The sequence below is a fragment of the Chrysochloris asiatica genome, unplaced genomic scaffold (genome assembly GCF_000296735.1).
Source record: "Chrysochloris asiatica unplaced genomic scaffold, ChrAsi1.0 scaffold00032, whole genome shotgun sequence".
In the NCBI taxonomy this organism is placed as follows: domain Eukaryota; kingdom Metazoa; phylum Chordata; class Mammalia; order Afrosoricida; family Chrysochloridae; genus Chrysochloris; species Chrysochloris asiatica.
The window spans coordinates 18545662-18551234 of NW_006408550.1; the positions used below are offsets into that span (position 1 = coordinate 18545662).

Below are 5573 nucleotides of genomic sequence, written 5' to 3' on the forward strand. Positions count from 1 at the left end.
ATGGTCATTGTATCATGTATTCCTTGATCATTGAGTGGATCCATATTCAAATCCTAGCTCTATTACTGACTAACTGTTGAGCTTGTCATGATCTGTAGAGATTCCGGCACCTCTTTATTCATCCGTTTAGAATAAGATTATCTAGCTCATCTACTCATGTACACACCTAGTTGCTGGATGAACAATAATTTCTGTAAAACATAAACAAAATTAAGTTTGGTGGTGATGGCTGCTGAAACTAAGACTGAAGCAAAACCAAAAACCAAGTCAACTGCCATCAAATGGATTCCGACTCATCTCAACCCCATAAATCTTTATGGGAGAAAAAAAAATCTCATTCTTTCTCCCGCAGAGTGGCTGGTGAGTTTGAACTCTTGACCTTGCAATTAGCATTCCTACAGTGCCACCAGGGGTCCTTCACAACAATAACAAGGAATTTAATATTTTTTCCATATGGACATTCTGAGAATCTGAGAAAACTCTGCTGAGCAGTCTCTCTTAATGGTTCTTAATGTGAATAAAATGGGCCATTTTCACATGCAGACAGCTAGACTGGATCATTAACTAGCTGACATCCCTGAGCGTTTGTAGTGTTGGATGTGGATGAAAGTATAGTTCTAGTGGCTTGGTGAGCTATTCAGTGGTCTTGTACAGTGACTATAGAAATGAGCGTCTGAGTGACCATTTTCTATAATATAAGATTAGCAGCCACCAGGTGTGTGGCAAATTACCTTTCACAAGCCAGAAATCAAATCTATGTCTGAGGAGTAAGAAGCCAAATGATACAAAATGCAGCAGCGTTAATGTATTTCTGAGAAATAACTTAATGTGTGCTGAGTATAGGTAAGCCACGCGGCTGAGGAGCACGTGGTCATCTGGAGAAACAGAAACAGACTGTGTTCCCGGAGACCTCACCAGATCGCTACAATTCATTTTCTCACACTTGGAGCCTCTGCAACTTGGCTTCATTTATTTGTTGTTGTAAGTATTCCTACCCAATACTGGGGACAAACTCATATTAAATATAAAATCTGATCTATAAAGTCAGATGTTGATTTGTTTATTTATGGGGAGAAATAACTAATACAGAAACCAAAATGAATTAAAGCCATGTATGAGCACCATATTATTTTCTTGTTTTGTTGTTGGTGGTGGTGGTGATGCTGTCAAGCCAGTTTCCACTCACAAAAACCCTTGGTATAACAGAATGAAACTCTGCCAGCCCTGCCCCATCCTCCCAATTGTTGTTACGTTGGAACCCATTGCTGGTACCACTGTGCCAATCCATCTCATTGGAGGTCTTCCTTGTTTTCACTGACCCTCCATTTTACCAAGCATGATGTCCTTCTCCAGGGATTAGTTCTTCCTGATAATATCATTAGGAGCATTCTGGCTGTGCTTCTTCCAACACAGATTTGTTTGTTCTTTTGGAAGTCCATGGTACTTTGAATATTCTCCTCCAGCACCACAATTCAAATGCATCAACACTTCTATGGTCTTCCTTATACATTGTCCAACTTCCACATGCATATGAAGCTATTGAAAATACCATGGCTTGGATCAGGCACACCTTAGCCCTGATAGAAAGCTAAATAATAATTTTAAAACATCTTAGTTAGTGTAGAATCGGAGCAAAGAAAGTTAGCCAGGTGAATTGACTTGGGCTCAAGTAGCTTAATGCATTTAATTCCGTAGTAGAGATGGTTAGAGGAATAAAGCAGAATGCTTGGAGACCTTTGCCTATGTTTGCCTCCGATACTGGATGGCTGGGCATTATTGATGTTTGACACAGTGCCTCTCAGACTCTAGCTACTATCCCTCACAAGCAAGCATGACTTAGAGAAGATCATTGATGAATCAAAAGGTAACATTTCTAGGAAGACCAAAAAAGGGGCTGTGATGCAACTCCAGAGGACAGGAAATAATGTACTCCCCCTCGATGACCAATTTCCTGAGGTGTCAGAAACTAATGAATGAAGTAAAAGAATATATTTTGTGAGCAATTGGACCGTTGTGACTTGTCAGGCATCATGTGCCAAGTGTTCTCAATAAAGAATATTGAAAACAAACGTCGACCTTCAAGTACTTTAAAGTCAAATTGGGATGTAGATCATTGCAACAAAGTGCTTCCTGAAAGTGAGTACATCAAAATAATGAAATAGCAATCGTCTATAAGATAAGCACTAGACTGTGAACCAGAAGATTGGCAGTTCAAGCCCACCACTCACTCTATGGGACAAAGATGAGGTTTTCTGCTCCCGTAACATTTAAGTCCTCAGAAACCTTACACAGGGTCGCTTTGAGTTGGAACCGACTTGGCAGTACTCAACAACATACACTATTGTAGAAGTATTCTTACTCTTTTTATCCACTAAATCCAAAATCCTCTTCCTTCTCCAATTGAAATCAAGTTTTGGATTCTATGTAATCTACTGAGTTTATCTTCAATCAGTCTTCAAGTTAGCAATCTAGGGAAGGGAAAAAAGCAACTCGGACAGGTCATTAGCTGTATGTGTAATGCACCAGGGTGTTGGTCACAAATGAACCCCCGTAGTGTTGTGGCCTCTGCTTCTCACTCAGAGCTTCTTGTTGGGCTTCATCTCCATCACAACAGAGGCACACCTTTGCAAGATATGATGCCCTAAACCCTGTTGTCTGTCTCATTAAATTCCTGTCTTGAGAACTACATGACTAAGTACAGTATAAGCTTGACCTAGAAAGCAAAGATAAAATCTATTTCTGCTTTGGAAAAAATATTATCTTGGGACTGTTTGAGAGAAATCATGGATACTACCAGATTGACTCAGTAGGGTTGGCTTATTTTGTAGACAGAGGGGGCAGAGTTGTTACTCCTCCCCACCTTTTCCCTACATTGTGGGAATGTTGTTAAGGCCCAGCAGGACCCACTGCCTCAGATATCTGCCCAGTGGACTGACATGATGAGAATTCGCTGAGCCTGTTTTGTGGAGGTCATCTAATTCTCAGCAGAAGGATTCTAGGCAGGAGACATCTATATTTCTTTGATAATGAAATAAAAATCACCAGTCTAAGAAAATGAGACTGTATTTCATTAACACAGCTTTCTCAAAAAATAGCCTGATGCCAGGCAACCACTAGTATTGTTTTTACGGTCTAAGCTAGGTCATACCACCTCACTGAAGTTTGGTCTCAAGTGTGTTATTATTGAAAGCACATAGCACTTAACTCACTGTTTTGAGCAGTTTTTGAATTCCTTCCTAGCAAAAGGTTGCTGTTTCTATATCCACGGTATATTGCTTCTAAACCCATGAAAGAAAAAAAAAAAAAAAAAGAATTATGAATCCTATGAGAAATACTCAGATGTTGGCTGCGTCAGGTACAATGAAAATTGTGACTTATTGGGGAAACTTTGAGTGTGTTAGTAGCCATGGATTTAGAATATATCATTATTACTGTGGAGTGCTGGTATGGTTCTGTAGGATACACACTGGATGCCAACTATAAGGTTGGTGGTTCAAACCCACCAGCTACTTCTTGGAAATTCTATACAGAGTCATTATGAGTCAGAACCAACTTGAAGGCACTTAACAATAACAACAATATCAATATCATTACTGTATTATTATACTTATGACTATATTTTGATAGCATATTGCAGTAAATTTGCAATAATAACTCAAAATTCTGAATAATAACTAATACGTAATTGGAGTCTTGATGTGGAGCTATAGGATAAGCACTAGCTGAAACTTATCAGCAACTCCCTATAAGTTGAAACAAACTGGATGGCACTTAACAACAGTAATAATAATATGTATTTGCCAATTGAAATGAGCCAGTTCATATTGTAAGGTTTTATGTATATTAAATTATTTTATTAACTTGGTTTAATTTTTTTTTTTAATAAATGAGGAAACTGCAAAATGGAGTGGTTACAGATAGTAAGTAGCAGAGCTAGAATTTGAACCCAAGTATTATTGTAGATTTTGTACTCTTTAATCTTTTCTATAATACTGAGTCAAAGTTCAACATATACATATATTTGATATAAAAGAAATTTGTGTCTGTTAGGTGCCATCAAGTTGGTTCTGACTCATAGCAACTGTATGCTCAACAGAACGAATATTAAATATCAAAACGGATCTGCCTGGTCCTGTGCTAACCTCACAAGTGTTAAATTTGAGCCTATTACTGCTGCCACTGTGTCAGTCCATCTCTTTGGGGGTCTTCCTCTTTTTTACTGAACCTTCACTTTACCAAGCATACTGTCCTTCTCCAGGAACTGGCCCCTTCTGATAATATGTCCAAAATATGAGAGATGAAGTCTTGCCACTCTGGCTTCTAAGGAGTATTCTGACTGTTCTTCTTCCAACACAGATTTGTTACTTTTTCTGGCAAACCATAGCACCTATATAGGATTTTTTTTTTTTTCCTGCCTCATATTTATTTGTACAAACAGCACAGGAGGACACCAGCTCCATACATATGGTAGCCCAAAGGGTCATGCTTCTGTCCTCAGATGGAGAACTCTATTCCATCTTTGTGGGGGCCTGGGCACCTTTGGGAGCCTGAGGTGAGGCCTTGGCTGGGGCTACTGTTGAAGCCTTGGCTGGGGTTTGAGTTGAGGCCTTGGCTGGGGCTTGAGTTGAGGCCTTGGCTAGGGTTTTAGTTGAGGCCTTGGCTGGGGCTTTAGTTGAGGCCTTGGCTAGAGCTTTAGCTGAGGCCTTGACTGGAGCTTTAGTTGAAACCTTGGTTGAAGCTTCAGCCTTAGTTTTAACACTGGCCTTGGACTTTGGCCGACAGAGCCTCAGACCCTTGGCAATGCGTGCCCGAGCACACTTCCCCTGCTTGGGATGGGCAATGTAGGCCAGTCGACTGAGCTTGCAGTTGACACCCCTTGGGATCTTAGGCTTGATCTCCTTGGGCTTTATGAGAGCCTTGCTAGCCTCGGCACGTGCATCTATGGCCTTGGCATTGTTGGCCTGCATCTTCTTCAGGCCCTTCTTGTTGTGCTTCTTGGCAAAGCGCATGTTCCTCAGAAACTTGGGGTCCACCCCCTTGAGAGACTCATATCGTTGTGATCAGGGTTTCTTGATACCATTTCTGTGCCATTTTCGGGACTGGTTGTGTGTGGTGTGGTTCTTGGACTTGGCCATGTCTGCATTGAGGCCCGCAACTCCTGGCATGCCAGGGACCGGAAGAGCTATATAGGATTTTTGAGACTGTAAATCTTTATAGAAACAGAAAGCCTCATTTTCCTCCTGGGAGTGGCTGGTGGGCTCGAATTGCTGACCTTCTGGTTCACAGTCCAATGCTTATCCAATAGCACCACATAGCTTATTTCAACTTTAACTTCATTTAAAAAATAAATGCACTTGTGATTATAAATTTACCTGTAAGCACCACTTTAGTTGCATCTCCTATAGCCTACACCTTGAAATGTTTACTTTCATTGCTTAGAGTCCTGCTGTAGAGCTATAGGATAGGCAATGGACCACTATCCCAAAGGTCAGCACTTCAAACCCACCAGCCGCTCCTTGGAAACCCTATACAGGGTCACTCTGTGTTGGAACCGACTCAACAGCACTTAACAA

The 5573-nt window shown here is 40.8% G+C and overlaps 1 pseudogene; it reads right to left on the minus strand.

Annotated features, from left to right (window-relative positions):
- Positions 1–4508: 4508 nt before the first annotated feature.
- On the minus strand, positions 4509–5135 carry LOC102823296 (annotated as a pseudogene).
- Positions 5136–5573: the final 438 nt, after the last annotated feature.